Source organism: Abramis brama, assembly GCF_963993115.1.
Source record: "Abramis brama genome assembly, chromosome: 22".
Taxonomy (NCBI): Eukaryota; Metazoa; Chordata; class Actinopteri; order Cypriniformes; family Leuciscidae; genus Abramis; species Abramis brama.
Window position 1 is genome coordinate 31337548 of NC_139984.1, and position 16799 is coordinate 31354346.

General features: G+C 36.7%; 1 protein-coding gene across 1 annotated transcript in view; it reads right to left on the reverse strand.

Annotated features, from left to right (window-relative positions):
• The window catches only part of LOC311072984 (uncharacterized protein), a 1552487-nt gene that overhangs the window by 1286362 nt on the left and 249326 nt on the right, over positions 1 to 16799 (reverse strand). The gene's annotated exons all lie outside the window — the stretch shown is intronic.

Below are 16799 nucleotides of genomic sequence, written 5' to 3' on the forward strand. Positions count from 1 at the left end.
AACCACGGTTACATTTGAATGGCCAATTTATTACGAGTCTATATTTTTTAATTAACAGAAAGATTTGTTTGCTTTTAGCTTTCATTTATACTTTGCTTTTTAAATCTACTATGACATTTACTGTAGCCATTTGTGCATTCAGGTTATATTTTAAGTTAAGCAAAATCAATGATAATATTGTGGTCAATAAAACAAAATACATTTGATTATAATTAACATGACAATGTGTACAAAACTAAAGTAGCTTAAATTCACGTTTATTTTTACGTTTCTGTCAGTCTGAGGTGTCGTTGCTATAACTCGTTTCTTTGGGTTGCGTTGCGTGTCTTGCTTCGGTCTTGACTGACGGGGCCAGTCTTCGTTTTCGAGGGTCTAAAACTCCGGAGTAGTTTGTGGTTTTGCGTTTTAAAATGAAAATGCACTTGTGTAAACGTAGGTATCCCATAGTCTGCTCGGGAACCGATGCTCTCGAGCCAAATGTGGTTCTTTCAGTGAGTATATGGCTCGACAGCAGGAAAAAAATAAACCAAACAATTTTTAAACTTTTTTCCCCCCAATAATAAAAGGCAGTGAGTCAATTCAATTAAAAATCCACGTATCACATATATTTTAAAATATTACATAATTAATTGAAGCCTGTTTGTCATGTATAATACACCGGCCAAACGTCATCTGGCACAAGTTCAAATTTCATTGGACAATGTGAAGTGGAGCGGTAATTTTCCGGTCATTTATAAATAAATAGTTTGAAAATGTACATTTATGAAGTGATCTGAATCTGTGTCGTTGAACTAATGGATGTTAATTGACTACAAAGTACTGCACAAAACCAGCACCAAAAGTAGCATTAATGGTGAGTATAGTATTCAAGTCACTTGTATTTAGTCTATATTGATACACCGTTTACCATTTGATGAAACTATCATAGTTTGTTAAATGAAGCCAAGGCCTACAGGCCTATTATGTGAAGTGTAGGCTGACAACAACACGCAAAATGGTGACTTTATTATTTTAACATTTTTGATAATTTTGCAGCAATAGTATAATATATAATAAAAATTTGCACACACATTGCTATTTTTTTTAAAGAAGTCCCTTATGCGCAAGCGCATCAAGCCTGCATTTATTTGATCAAAAATACAGAAAAAAATTATTACAATTTAAAATAATGGTTTTCTATTTTAATATACTTTAAAAAATCTCATTTATTTCTGTGGTGCAAAGCAAATATATATGCTAATACAATGCTAAATCAAATATATGTACAATAACATTACGATGTCCAGCAATCGATTTAAATAGTAGGCTACATGGGGTTTAATTTGTCGTTTAATGCCAAATATATGTTATAGATCTGCTTAAGCAACCAACGGGCATCTTAATGGTCCAGTGGTAGAACTTTCGCCTACCGTATGAAAGGTTTTGGGTTCTAATCCGCACTCCTATAGTTTTTTTTTTTTTTTTTCTCATATAGTTTTTTTTTTTTCTCATCAAAACCGATTATGTTCATCAGTGGTTGTATATCAAGCAGGGACACGTTTGTGTGCATTATGTTTTTGTGATTTCACCAGAACGAATAGAAAGTATCCGCAACGGATTGAAGCGCGCGTCCAAGTTGTAACATAAACGACTCTGGGTAAATGCGAATTAGCTCAAGGATATAGGGAATTTTGGAAATATTAATAATCATAACTCATGGTCATAATAATTCAGAAATCGCATGTACATTTACTTTATCAATTATCGAGATTACCTTGTTCTGTAACTGGTCTGGTCAGTAACATTCGTCCAGCGAATAAATGTGAGATTATCACAGTTAAGAAGGGGTATCCCTTTACAAACTCCAAGAAAGTTTTATCTTCTGGCCACGAACATCAAACTTTCTGAGTTTATGAATTAAAAACTACTCAAGGTAGTCTATAATATCGAGCTTGTAGCTTAATTAGATCTTTTAATTTCATTGACTTTATAAGGTGGGTTTTCAAACACAGAGACAGTGAAAAGTATAAATGGATTTTAATAAATGCAAAACTAGAGAGATTATATGAGCTACAAATATAAACGTACGTAAAAATGCAAACAATTAAACAAACAAACATTTAACCAAACAGGAACATACGTGATCAGAATGAATGAAAGAAAGAAAGGAAGAAGGATATAGAGAGAAGGGAAAAGCTAGTAATTATTACATACAGAACCTAATTTCACAAGACACCTGGAATCAGCTTTTAGACAGATATAAATATACTTGCAAATTTGGTCTCTGTTCGAGTGATGCTGAGGCAGGAAGCGCGGACGGTGTCCTGTTTCTGCTGCGTCTGCCGGTGTCGCGGGAAGCTTGAAAGGCTCACTGAATGTAATGTTTACCGGAAAATAAGATTCATCTCCCGTGAAGGAAGAGGCAAATATATATACTGTATCTTAGTTGCAAAAACGGCAGCTACGACTCGAACATGTGTTTGTTCGATAGAGAAGGCCGGAGCTTTCTTCAGATGTTCCTTGAAACCGGGGAGAAGAGGAGGAAGGGTGAGAGCGAGCGGGATGAGAGATCAGGGTAAGAGATGAGAGGGATGAGAAGTGGAGGTCTCTTCTTTTTAAAAGACATCTGTTTACGCCCTCTTTTTGGGACAACAGCAAATCAGATCTTCTGATCTGAAGCGGGAAAAAGTTTCTTTGTGTGAAGAAGACACGCCTACCTTGACCATATGTCTTATGAGAGAAATAATTCATATTTCCTCTTAAGATTGTACACACAGAACAATACATCTTACTGTAATCTCCTATGTGTGACTGGTTGAATTAAAACAGGACGGTCAGACAGATACCAAGGATGACAGGTAAAGATAGGACAAACATAACGTTACATTCATATGCATAATTACACACAAATAAAGTTTGATTAAACACACAATAAAATTGTCAGTGTTTCCGTTATGGCAAGTGACGACACTTGATTTTGATTTTGATTTATTGGTTTATTTAAAAGGGGACAGTGCAATTTCATAAAACACATGAACAAACATGGTTAAAAAAGCCAGAATTAGCCAAAAGGCTATTTTTCATCTGTAGTCCCCTGGCCAAGATGTAAAAAAGCATTAAAATACGAACAAGAAAATACATTTACAAGTCCATGGCAAAGTGACTACAATATAACTGCAATATAAATGACACTGTAAAATAACTTAAGGTACACTGTACCTGTTACAATAATAAGACACAAAAAAACACATTTTCAGAAAGGCTTTAGTAAATCAAATATATAATATAATACAGCTCAAAAGGCTCGGCTTTTAATGTTGGCAGACATAATTATTAATGAGCCAAATTTTCAATTTAGAAACTTGAGAAACACAGGAATACATATCAACATTTAGTGGCTTGTTATGTGGGGGGATATCTGTTTCAAAGTCCAGAGTGTGTTTGTGTGTGTGCATTGGAATGTCACGAGGCTGTAAAGTCACGGGAAGTTCACGCTGAACTGGGGGGGACCCCAGCCACACGGGCGCTGGAAAATTACCCCGTGGGGAATAATTAACCAGAGCTGCCTCCCTAAGGACAAAGACGATGTGTTCGACACCCTCATGATTCACTTAATGTGAAAAGCAGATGTCATTGTTGCTACAAAGTGAAGACTGTGCGCGAGCCACACGAGAAAACACTGTATCCGCGCCACTGATCGCAGCGGCAACGAGCACTTTGATCACATGATTTAAAAAACACATTTCAGCGCTAGATCGTCTCTATTTGTAGAATTGGTACATTCGTGCCGCGAGATGTTTTAAAAAGTGGTGGGGACAATATCGACCCTGGCAAAAAGTGGTGGGGACATGTCCCACCCGTCCCACCCGCAAATTACGCCTATGCATTGGTGTGACGTCAACTCCCCTCTTCGATTGATTGGCTAGAGGAGTAGCTGTCAATCTAGAACTAGTGGACCAATGGTGACACTTAAGCCCGCCCTAATTTACATGAAACTGGAACTGCAACATTTGGGAAAGCAAGCGCAGAACATAGAAAGAAGAGCGAAGAGAAAAACAGCACAAGCGTACAAAAGAGTAAAATATGAGCAGAAAATGCAAGAGAGTACAAAGTACAGAGTAATAAAACCAAGGAAAACATACTTTTTAAGAAAACATGACCATAAGTTTAAGTTTTGTGAAAAATAACTTTTAATGCGTTTAAAGTTTTTATTCATGCTTGTTATTTCTTGATTCAAGCTTATTATATTTTGATCCGTGACCACGTTGTTTGCTATTCTGATCATTTTGCATTATTTTTTTCAGTTTGTCAGTTCAGTCAGTTCAGTTTTTTTGATCCGTGGCTGCAATACTTTAGGCGGGAAATTGATCCCATACTACTCGACCTCAGTGCAGCATTTGACAATGTCGATCATAACATACTTCTTGACAGACTGGAAAACTGGGTCAGGCTTTCTGGGATAGTCCTAAAATGGTTCAGGTCATACTTAGGAGGGAGAGATTATTATGTGAGTATAGGAGACCATAAGTGCATAAGAACATCCATGACATGCGGAGTCCCTCAAGGCTCAATTCTTGCGCCACTCCTGTTCAACCTGTATATGCTCCCAATGAGCCAAATAATGAGAAAGAACCAGATTGCTTACCACAGCTATGCAGACGACACCCAGCTCTACTTAGCCCTATCGCCTAACGACTACAGCCCCATTTACTGTACTCCCTGTGCCAATGCATTGATGAAGTCAACAGTTGGATGTGTCAAAACTTTCTTCAGTTAAACAAAGACAAAACTGAAGTCATTGCATTTGGAAACAAAGATGAAGTTCTCAAGGTGAACGCATACCTTCACTCTAGGGGTCAAACAACTAAAAATCAAGTCAGGAATCTTGGTGTGACACTAGAGGCAGACCTTAGTTTCAGTAGTCAGCATACTATCATCTGAAAAATATTGCAAGAATTAGATGCTTTGTTTCCAGTCAAGACTTAGAGAAACTTGTTCATGCTTTCATCACCAGCAGGGTGGATTATTGTAATGGACTCCTCACTGGCCTTCCCAAAAACACCATAAGACAGTTGCAGCTCATACAGAACGCTGCCGCCAGGATTCTGAGCAGAACCAGAACATATGAACATATCACACCAGTCCTCAGGTCTTTACACTGGCTCCCAGTTACATTTAGGATTGATTTTAAAGTATTATTACTGGTATATAAATCATTCAATGGCCTAGGACCTCAATACATTGCAGATATGCTCACTGAATATAAACCCAACAGATCACTCAGATCACTAGGATCATATCAGCTAGAAATACCAAGGGTTCACTCTAAGCATGGCTAATCTGCTTTTAGCTATTATGCTGGAACCAGCTTCCAGAGGAGATCAGACATGCTCCTACAGTACAGTACAGACTCAAAACACATCTGTTTAGCTGTGCATTTAATGAATGAGCACTGTGCCACTGTTCGTCCGACTGTTTGCACTGTATTTTATTTTATTTTTTTATTCTAAACTGTTTAAATTATTTTTATTTCTTTTGATTATTTTAATTTCTTTTATATAAAGCACTTTGAATTACCATTGTTTATGAAATGTGCTATATAAATAAACTTGCCTTGCCTTGCCTTGCCTTACTTTAGCTATTTAGAATGAGCAGAAATCTGTTAGAAATATAAGACCCAAAGTAAAAAGAACTGATAAAAATGAGCTGTTATGTAGGAGCAATAGCTTTGCAATAGCGCTGTGTCACATGCCATATCGGTGCACAAGGCAACCCGCGTTTGAGTCTCAGCTCGAGGTAAAGGCTTATTTGTTCATTAATTATGTCATCAGCGATTAGTCGATATCAACTCGACTTTCAGGCATTGTCGGTAATGTCACTTTACAGTAATGAAAAACATAATGTAAAGAAAAACATGCTGATTTTGTATATAATGTTTAGCATAGTTAGTAGAGCAAGTGACTTTAAAGCAACTCTTGAATGATTTGAAACCATCTTTCATGTAACACGTGACCTTTGGCTTTCCTGACACGATTTATCTCACCCTTCAACAGGACATGTACTCTGAATGTGGATGATATTAGAATTAATTTTTCCTGCACACAGAGCAGTGAAAAAGAGAAGATAGTTAGTTGATGTAGTGATGTTACAGCTCCACAGCAATTATCTCTCTGCTGTTCTCAATGTAACAATAAACACCACTTATTCACATTATGTTGTACTTAACAAAACAGCAAACAACCAATAAAACAAATCTAAAATGTAATAATCTCTCCAGGAAAATTACACAAACTTTCTAAACAATTCAATGTTGTCTTTTCCCTCTGTCTTTTTCTTCTTAAAACTTATTGCTTTGTGATCATATAAAACATTTTCAACTTCAATTAAGAATATGAATGAATAGAGCAAGTATAATATATCAAATATGAGACTGATTGCACAGCACTCATCATCCACTTTACGTTACTCTTAAAATGAATGTGAAATTGATGGAAATAACATGATATTTTGAGTAAAACCATGAATTAAATGTTTCACAAAACACAGTTTGCACCAAACATTTACATAAAACAGAAAATACAACTACTTGAGCAGAGTAAATTCTTAAACACTATATGATAAAAACTGTTTACCTGCACACAGAGCAGTGAAAGAGATAAAATAGTAAGTCATGTAGGGATGTTACAGCTCCACCTATTCAAAACATATTTCACCTCGTTAGAAAGCACATGGAAAGATTATAGAGTGCATCAAAACATATTTAAACAGAAAACACACTCTACAAATCAATCCTTGTCTACTGTGAGCAATCATTTTATACAGTGTCTAACATTTAATATAAAATAACATATTTTTATTAACTTTTAGCATATCTTCAATAAACTCGCCCACAGCCGTTCTCTCTAGCTCTGCTGCCTCCTGCGCAGCCAATAGGAAGCACAATCCCATTACTGAACCCTCGAACTAATTACAAATTCTAATTACTAATTCTAATTACATTAGAACCCTCAAACTATATTTATCTCGTTACACCTGTACTGATGTATGGAAGCTTGTTTCTGCCACAGAATAAAAAATAAAAAAGGTAATTGCTACTTTTTTATCTCACAATTCTGACTTATCTCAAAATTGCTTGATATAAAGTGGCAATTATGTGTTAAAAAGTCAGAATTGTGAATTATAAACTAGCAATTGCGTGAAAAAACTCACAATTCTGACTTTATAACATGCAAATGGGAGATATAAAGTCAGAATTGCATGATATAAACTCACAATTGCGTGTTATAGAGTCAAAATTGTGAGATATAAACTCTCAATTCTGAGGAAAAAAGTCAGAATTGCAAGTTTATTTCTTGCAATTGTGAGTTTATATCTCGCAGTTCTGACTTTATATCTTGCGATTCAGAACTCAGAATTGCGAGAAGTAAACTCACAACTGTGAGATGACAAAAGTCGCAATTATCTTTTAAAATGTTTAATTCTGTGGCGGAAACAAGCTTCCATAGACAGCAGACAAATGTCATTAAAAGATAAAACAAAAAAAAAAGAATATTGAATTATCTGATAACTAAGAATAGTTGCCATGTAAACTTATGAAATATTAGACTTTGTGTGCTCACCTTTTATTTTAGCATGCCGTCATTTATTTTTTGCCACTTTTCAAATTACTTTATATATTGGTTGTTTTATCTTTGTACAAGACCCAGGAAATCACAGGAGATTTCACTGTGAAACATGTCTAGTGTGTCGTTTAAATCAAGCTGCAATTGTGTAAACTGTGATAACTTGATATTATAAAAGTTTCTTACACTGTTACTCACTCAGAAGGGATGAAGTACCAACTGTTCCATATTTATGATTATGGGTGGAGCTATATGACATCACTGCAGGTGAGTAAGTAAAACTAAACCGGTGAACAGGAAGCTTCATCAAACAGCAGCATTTAGTTTCAGAAAGAGGACTGCGAGCAAAACTGTCATGCCACTGTTGATGAAAAATTCATTGTTCTTGTGTTCATTCATTTAAACTTGTTGATTTCATTTGAGTGTGTGTAAAAGCATCTGACCATATACTTCTGTGAGGTTTTTCTAACAGCTGAAGAAGGGACAGGAAGACAGGGTGATAAAACTTACACCTGAGCACGAGAAAGGATCCAGCCAGGAGAATACAGGGGTCGTTTAACTATAAACAAGGGGTCCCATGCCCTCCCCTTAGGGGAAGCAGGAGGTCATTTAGATTGTAAATGAAGGCCTTTTGGCTTCTCAGGGACAAAGAACAGCATGACCTGCCCAGGGGGGGGTAGAACCAGTCCATACTAGCTTGAGATATAAGATGTCTTTAAGGAAATTTACAGAAACTGGGAAAGGAGGAGTCAAGAATGTCAGAAACCTGTATAAAATGTCTCAGTTTTATTATGTCAGGAGGCTTTCTGTTTCACATCTGGGTGGCTGCGGTTGCGAAAAGATTCCTCAAAGAATAAAGCCTTTTCTTCTTTATTACAATTTTGCCTTTTGAGTGTTGTCTTACACCTGTGATGCTGTTTTTCCAAGTGAGATAAAAATTGCTATTACACCACGAAAAAGGAAACGTCCCACCACTGGTGAAAAGAAAGGAAAAAAGATTAAACATGATGAAGAGAAAAAACTGCAAGATAAAGGTATGTTAAGAAATGTAATGTTAACTAAATTAGGTTGTGTTGCGAGTTAACGTTAGTTGTCTAATTAACATAGCAGGTAGCATATCTTCTTTGTTTTAGGAAAGTTCATGTAGGGACAGTAGGGTCGTGAGATATCATGATTTTTGCTAGTGGACTATGAAAATCCACAATCTGCTTTTGAAGACATATTGTATCGTGCTTCAGCGCTCATTCTATCAGTTGCAGTTCCTAATACTGCACAACTCGAGGTAGGCCTACATTCACAGCACATGTTAGCTGCGGTAGAGTTACACCCGTGGGACATTGCATAAAGCCTTGTCGAAAATCCAGTGAAAAATGAACCTAGGGGTAATTAACACATGGTTACCGAGTCGATCGTTCCCTGCGATGCGTTTTCATGAAAATCGAATGTATAGAGTTTTATCTTTAAAAACAGATTAGCTCATAACACTAGTATATGGGGCACAGAGTAAGTAAAAGTAAATCGCTAGTTAAAACCACTAACAAGGCTCAAAATAGCCTCACACTAACACGGTAGCATAATGAGGGTCCCTACATGCAAACCGAAGCACTGAGAACTTTGTAAGTGTACAGACAGTTTAATAAGAAGATACTTTATAAAGACAGTACATTACGCGTTTACATGCAGGATCCATCTTGGAAAACAGTCTCGACTAATCGAGTCACGAACGGCGTGCTAAGTGAGCTGGTTGATAGGAATTACGTTTGTGAAATCTAACGTAGCACGGCGTTCGTGGCTCGATTAGTCGAGACTGTTTTCCAAGATGGATCCTGCCTGTATACAGTATGCGTAATGTACTGTCTTTATAAAGTATCTTCTTATTAAACTGTCTGTACACTTACAAAGTTCTCAATGCTTCGGTTTGCATGTAGGGACCCTCATTATGCTACCGTGTTAGTGTGAGGCTATTTTGAGCCTTGTTAGTGGTATTAACTAGCGATTTACTTTTACTTACTCTGTGCCCCATATACTAGTGTTATGAGCTAATCTGTTTTTAAAGATAAAACTCTTTACATTCGATTTTCATGAAAACGGTAACCATGTGTTAATTAACCCCAGGTTCATTTTTCACTGGATTTGTCCTTTAAATCGAGTGCTGTTCTGACATGCACTTTTTCTGAGCGTGTACACTCAAGTATGCTCACACTAAAAGCCTGTTAAACATTCATGTTTAAAATAACTTGAGAGTGAGTAAATGATGACAGAATTTTCATTTTTGGGAGAAATTACTGCTTTTACCACTTTAATGTTAATAAATGTATTATTGTTATCTTGTTACAGGTCCATCTGATCTGTTCATTTTATGTCATTATTTAAGTATTTAATTTAATATTGTCTGTTTTGTACATTTAGATTTATTTTTTTATATAAGTAGATATTGTTTATCTGAAGTTATAAACTACAATCTTGTAGGTGATTGTTCTGCACTTTTGCATGTTGCTAATTTTTTAACCAAAAAGCAGCTAAAGTGGTTAACTTGTTTACAGTAAATGCATTGTCAGTTTATTTAGCTACTTTTCAGTACACCACATTAACTCGTTTAATCCCACAATTGTGACCACAATTTTTCCTCACATATTTTAGTGTGGTACTAAAAAGCAACTCTTATGAAGCACATGTTCATTTATCATGCAAATTTAAGATGTCTACATGAGTTTAGGGCAGGTCTAACATGATTTGGTAATTTGGTCATGTGACCACACATTTATTGTATTGCCATCTTAACACAGTGATGACGTCAAAGCTCAGAAATGACACACCGGTTATAAAAGTAAATTTTTGAATAGCTCATACACATTTTTTGCACACATCATCATGAAAGGGTAATCTATACATGCATATTGAAATTATATTAATACATGGTCTATTCTGTAGCCAGACTGCAGATAAATGAAGAGGGTTACAATTGTAACCAGTGGTATAACACAGGGAGTCTATGTCCCCTATATGTCATTCTGTGTTATTCTTATTAACTCTCTCTCAGACTGACCTTAAGCCAAGATCTGTCTATAATTATGTCTGTCTGTTCTATCTATCTATCTATCTATCTATCTATCTATCTATCTATCTATCTATCTATCTATCTATCTATCTATCTATCTATCTATCTATCTATCTATCTATCTATCTATCTGTCTGTCTGTCTATAGTTCTATCTATCTTTCTGTCTATCTTAATTATTGTTATTTATTTAAATTTACAATAATTACCTTCCAATTTCCTATAATTTGTCATTTTGTCATCATTTATTTGATTTTGTGCCGTACTGCTGCATAAGAAAGCTATTTTTTCCTTTTTGAAAGTGAGCCAGACAATGTACACTACTTTGTTAATAGAATAAAACACTAATTTAACCTTCTGGTGCTCTTCGTTTCGGAGTCCCGATCAGTTTCTTCCCGGTCAGAAGTGACCGGACACCTAAAAATTGAAACTTCCTCCACCCCAGTAAAACCAATGCAATTTATTTTTGTTCTATAATATTTATTCTTTTTAATTTTGTATTTTGAGAGAATTTGATGTACTTGTATGTATGTATACATTATTACTTATTAATATTTATGCAATATTTATGGTCCATTTTAATATAATAATAAATAAAAAAATAATATAAAATAATATAATTTTTTTAAAAATATTTCTTCAAAAAATGATCAGTATTTCTGATTAATATAGAGACTAGGCCTTTTAAATTCATTTTTTGAAGTCAGATTAGCGCCATCTGTTGATTAAAAAATGTTATTTCATGGGTTTACCACTAGATACCTTTATAGATCTCTATGGAGAGGCTTGTGAATTCTCTAGTTGTTTTTGGATAAATTACTTATTTTTAAGATGTGGATTTGAATGTATTTTTTTTTTTTTTAAATTCTCAAATAAAACTTTTTGCCAAGGTTTATAATTTTTTTTTAAATAAATTCGATGTGAAATGTACACGTTTTTGCATTATTACTAAAGTCAAACCTAAATACAGAGAAAGCATTTTGATACAGGTAACATTACAATTCAATAAAAAAAATTACAAAAATAAACAGTAATGCTTTATCACAGCTTATTATTATTAATATTATTATTATTTTTAAACATTATTTTAATAATTTTAATAATAATTATATTAATTATATGTATATATATTACATATATTACAATTCATTGGTGTGTATGTGTATAAAAGTGTGTTTGTATGTGTGTGTGTGTGGGTGGGTGTGTCTGTTTTGCACTCTTGATGTTTTAGTGTGTCACCCCTTCATTGTTGAGCACTGCATCGTGGCCAATATCTAGAATGTACACACACAAATTCTCTAAATTTTTGTGTTTTTGTGAATTTCCCATTCATTTCCTATGGTCGGTCATTTTTGACCGAAGAGCACAAGTGTGACTATTTTTTTTACGACCACTTAGCATGCTTGGATCATGACCTAAACTTTTTTGTGTGTTCACATACCTAATGCCATAAAAGTTACCAAGTTCCGGAACATTCCGATAAAGCTGTGATTTTTAACAATTCAAAATAGAAAATTTTTCGGTCAGAAATGACCGAAGAGCACCTGAAGGTTAAACTATTTAAAACTAATTGCTGGAGGTTTGTCAATTTGTAAATGCATTAACAACATAGACCTAGACTCCATGTGGTCTACTACATAAAACATCTCGGTTACGTATGTAACCCTCGTTCCCTGAAGAAGGGAACAGAGACGTCATGCCGGATGACCGACGAATAGGTATCTCGCTAGAGAAGCCAATCTACTTCGAATGTAACTAAAACGAGCCAATGAACATTTGCATGCGATGATTGCATCAGCTGTTCTGCCTCGCCGCGCGGGTACATAATGAGCAGAAGGTGCATCGCATTTTTCAGGTTTTCGCTGAGGAGCCGAGCTGGTGACCTGGCCACCCAGCGGGGTACAGCAGATTTGGCAACAGGACGTGACAACTCCGTTCCCTCCTTCTGGGAACGAGGGTTACATACGTAACCAAGACGTTCCCTATCAGTCGGTCACTCTCGCATCACATTGGATGACTGACGAATAGGAATCCCTACCAAAGCGCCACAGCTGCTGCCCCCATTTAGTGCCTTGTTTAAGTGCCTCCTACACCCTCTTACCAGATGGGACAGGGCTAATAATGCAAAATACACAGATAATGTCGATCACTGCTGTTCCGCATAACCCACTCAGTGAGACTATTGGATAACACTGGGAAAGCGTGCCCTTTCCACTGGAAAATGAACACTGCGGAAGCCACATCCTTCCCCCGAAGGAGTTACGTGGAGATTGTACTACATATGGAAGATACTGGGGTGACTCCAACCTCATAAGAGATGGATTCTCCCAAGGTAAAGACACAGACTTCCGTTCAGGAGCAACCGTGGAAAAATAGACATTGGATCGATCCCCTTAGGGTAACGCATATGGCACCCAGCCTAGACTCGGTTCTCAAGGATACAATGGAATATAGGCCTGGCACCGGACGCTCCGCCACTTCCACTACCGAGGGTGATGGAGGACTAAACCATTTTTTAAACTCTGGAGAATATAAGTGCAAATGTTAAACTAGATAGTAAAGTTTGTAGACAAACTTTAAGTTGGCTTGAAAAAGCCTAGCCAGACAGTTTTAAAATGTTCTAGCATGGTTTAACATGATTTACCAGGTTTCTAGTATGGTTTACCACATTGCTAGTGTGGCGGGGGAACGAGGGCAATAAGGGGGGTTTCTGAAAGAATTATAATAAATTAACAAGATTGTACCATTCACACTCCGACTACGCCACCCTGGGAATTTCACCCAAAGAAATAACATGAGCCCCTACAGAAGGCATACACAGGTTCGTATCACTGATGAGACATGGGTCATCATAAAAAAATATACTTTACTGACAGTTCTTAAAAGAGAACTATAGTAAAATGGTTATGGAGCACTTTGTTCCAATTCAACAGGCCACTAAGCGTTTAAGACAACGTCAGGGCCAGGGACGAGGCTTACAAAGAGGCAGAAAGTCAGGCCACGCCACCCGCAAATGAAGATCACTGCACTTCACACACACACACACACACAGGTGTTAATGCCAATTACAGCACATGGTGAGGAAGATACCACCTCCTAAATAAGCCAGTCCTCTGCCACCAGTGCTCAAGTCCTGCCAACACACAAAAAGATGTACATCAAATAAACACAGTCACTTTAAGGCCAGGTTTGAGTATAAAGCTCATTCCACTTAAACAAAATAAAGAAAAAATAAATGTTGCCACAAATAAGTCAGAAGATAAGTAAATAACCAGTTGCTTAGAGCAAAGACAAATGGCAACAAAATACAAACAATTATATTTAAAAAAGAAATCAATAAAGAAACACCACAACTTATACAAAATTAAGTATCAAATAAACAAATCTAATGCAACTGGAAAGAGCAAGTAAAATAAACAAACAAGCAAACAAACGCGAAGAACCCTGACTGGAATGCAGGTGCAGAGGAGCTGCGCTTAGAGAGGGAGCAGGCACAGAGAGGGAGAATAGAACAGGTAAATGGTCAGATAAAAGTGTGTGGCCGATCTCAGTTATCTGTATGTCCAGCCCATATGACAGCACAAGATCCAAAATATGACCCTTTTCATGCGTGGGCTCCCGAACAGACTGCATAAGGTTAAAAGAGTCAATTACATTCATAAAGTCTTTGACCAGAGGTCTGTTCTCACAACACACATGTATATTAAAATCGCCAACAATCAAAAAGTGGTCATATTTAAGAGTGACACCCGATACAAAGTCTGCAAAGTCCCGAACAAAGTCTTTGTTGAATTTTGGTGGCCGATAGACCACCGCACAGAGAAAAGTTTCCGAAAGCTTTACCTCAAAGAGTTGCAGCTCAAAGCTGGAGTAGCCTGCAGTTGAAGATTGTTGACAGCAAAAAGTAGATTTAAAAATGGATGTCAGTCCTCCACCTTTACCGGTAATACGAGGGGAGTTGAAGTAGTTGCATCCAGGGGGAAGAAGCTCCGATAAAGAAGCAAGATCACCTTCACGGAGCCAGGTTTCCGTCAGGAACATAAAATCCAAATTACGTGCGGTAAAGAGATCGTTCAGTAAAAACGTTTTGTTTGTGACAGATCTCACATTCAGCAGAGCCAGATTTAAAGTAAGAGTGTCAGATGCGGACAGGACATGCTTCAGGGAGCGGAGGTTCCGACGATCCACACCTCTTCTCCTAGTCGGTACACGCCAGCTGGCAGGGGGGAGCACCAGCCGATCGGGGTCCACCGAGTGGCCGACACCGCCTAAGCCACCAGCGTCAGGGAACACCGGCCGGATCCATCGGTCCCTGAACACCCTCGAGTGCAGAACAGCATCGTCCAACAGATACAGCTCGGTCCAGCGACCAGGCACACGAATGGTCCTCAGAATAGCCTCGAACCTTATCCGGACACCTCCGCGTTTACCACGTCTTCTGCGCCGTCTCTTGCAAGCATGATAGAGAGGAGGGCGCCTCAGGAAGGCCGGAATTTCCTCGAGGCATGGAGGTGGAGGTGAGCTTTTCAGCAGGTCAGGTTTAATCTGATTGCAGAAGTCTCCAATCTCAAGCAGAGTTTGGCGATCATAGGTGAGAAACGATAGTACGCCTTGGCAACATAGGTAAAATAATAATAAATATAGAACAAAGACAGAGTGGAGTGACAGACGGCCAGCCAAACATCTCAGCGCCATCTTGGAATCCCTTTTCTTAGTCAATGCTTTATTAATTAGTCAATGCTTTATCAAGAGACAGTGAAAACGTAGCTTTTTCTGGCAAGGAACAGAGCAGAGAAACAGCAACCAAATTACTGCATCAGGTTCTCACAGCGTCTCCAGTGTCCACATCCAGTTTGTGCAAACAGCGATAACACAGTAACAATCTTGTACATAAGCACGCTCTCCAACACAAATCAGCGTCTCGGCTCGGGTGCTCGCATATGGTTTCCAGGAAGTGGTGACGGAAGCGTGTTAACGACGCAGCAGTTCACAAAAAGTGATGCATAACAGGTTGCACATACGTTACCTCTTTTATATCCCAGGGGGCGCAGATAATAGGCTATAATTCAAATAACAATGACGAAAGCAAAAATCACCCTTCCTGCCACACTAGCATGATTTAGTATGGTTTACCATGTGATTTAGCATGGTTTAGCATGTTTTAACATGACCATAGATGGATAGATAGATCATCAAGATTAGTTAGAAAGAAAGAAAGTAAAGCTAGAAAGAAAAAAAGAAAGATTAGTTCAAAAGAAAGAAAGATTAGTTAGAAAGAAAGATTAGTTAGAAAGACAGATTAGTTAGAAAGAATAGTTAGAAAGAATGATTAGTTCAAAAGAAAGAAAGATTAGTTTGAAAGAAAGATTAGTTAGAAAGAATAGTTAGAAAGAATGATTACTTCAAAAGAAAGAAAGATTAGTTTGAAAAAGAATAATTAGTTAGAAAGAAAGATTAGTTAGAAAGAATAGTTAGAAAGAATGATTAGTTCAAAAGAAAGATTAGTTTGAAAGAAAGATTAGTTAGAAAGAATAGTTAGAAAGAATGATTACTTCAAAAGAAAGAAAGATTAGTTTGAAAAAGAAAGATTAGTTTGAAAAAGAAAGAAATATTAGTTATTAGTAGTTTATTTTGTTTATTAGAGTTTAGTTTATTAGTTATTAGAAAGAAAGAAAGAAAGAAAGAAAGAAAGAGAAAGAAAGAAAGAAAAGTTTGAAAGAAAGAAAGATTAGTTAGAAAGAAAGAAAGATTAGTAAGAAAGAAATATTAGTTAGAAAGAAAGAAAGAAAGATAGATTAGTTTGAAAAGAAAGAACGATTAGTTAGAAAGAAACAAAAAAGTTAGAAAGAAAGAAAGTTCAGTTAAAAAGAAAGAAAGAAATATTTGTTATTAGTTAGAAAGAAGAGATAGCTTAAAGCTTAAATGATTATCAAGGGCTTCTGGCAGTTTAAATTAAACAGTTAGAGTTCAAACAGTCTGGACATTTGGTTAATGAAAGTGAAATTTTATGATTTTTAATATTAATTTTTAAGAAAACTGAAAGTCAAATCAGTCTGAAAAGATATAGCACACTAAGAACACAGGAGAATACCGGCTCTACACATAGGCTATAGAATCTAGCGAATGTGTTAGGTGACACCC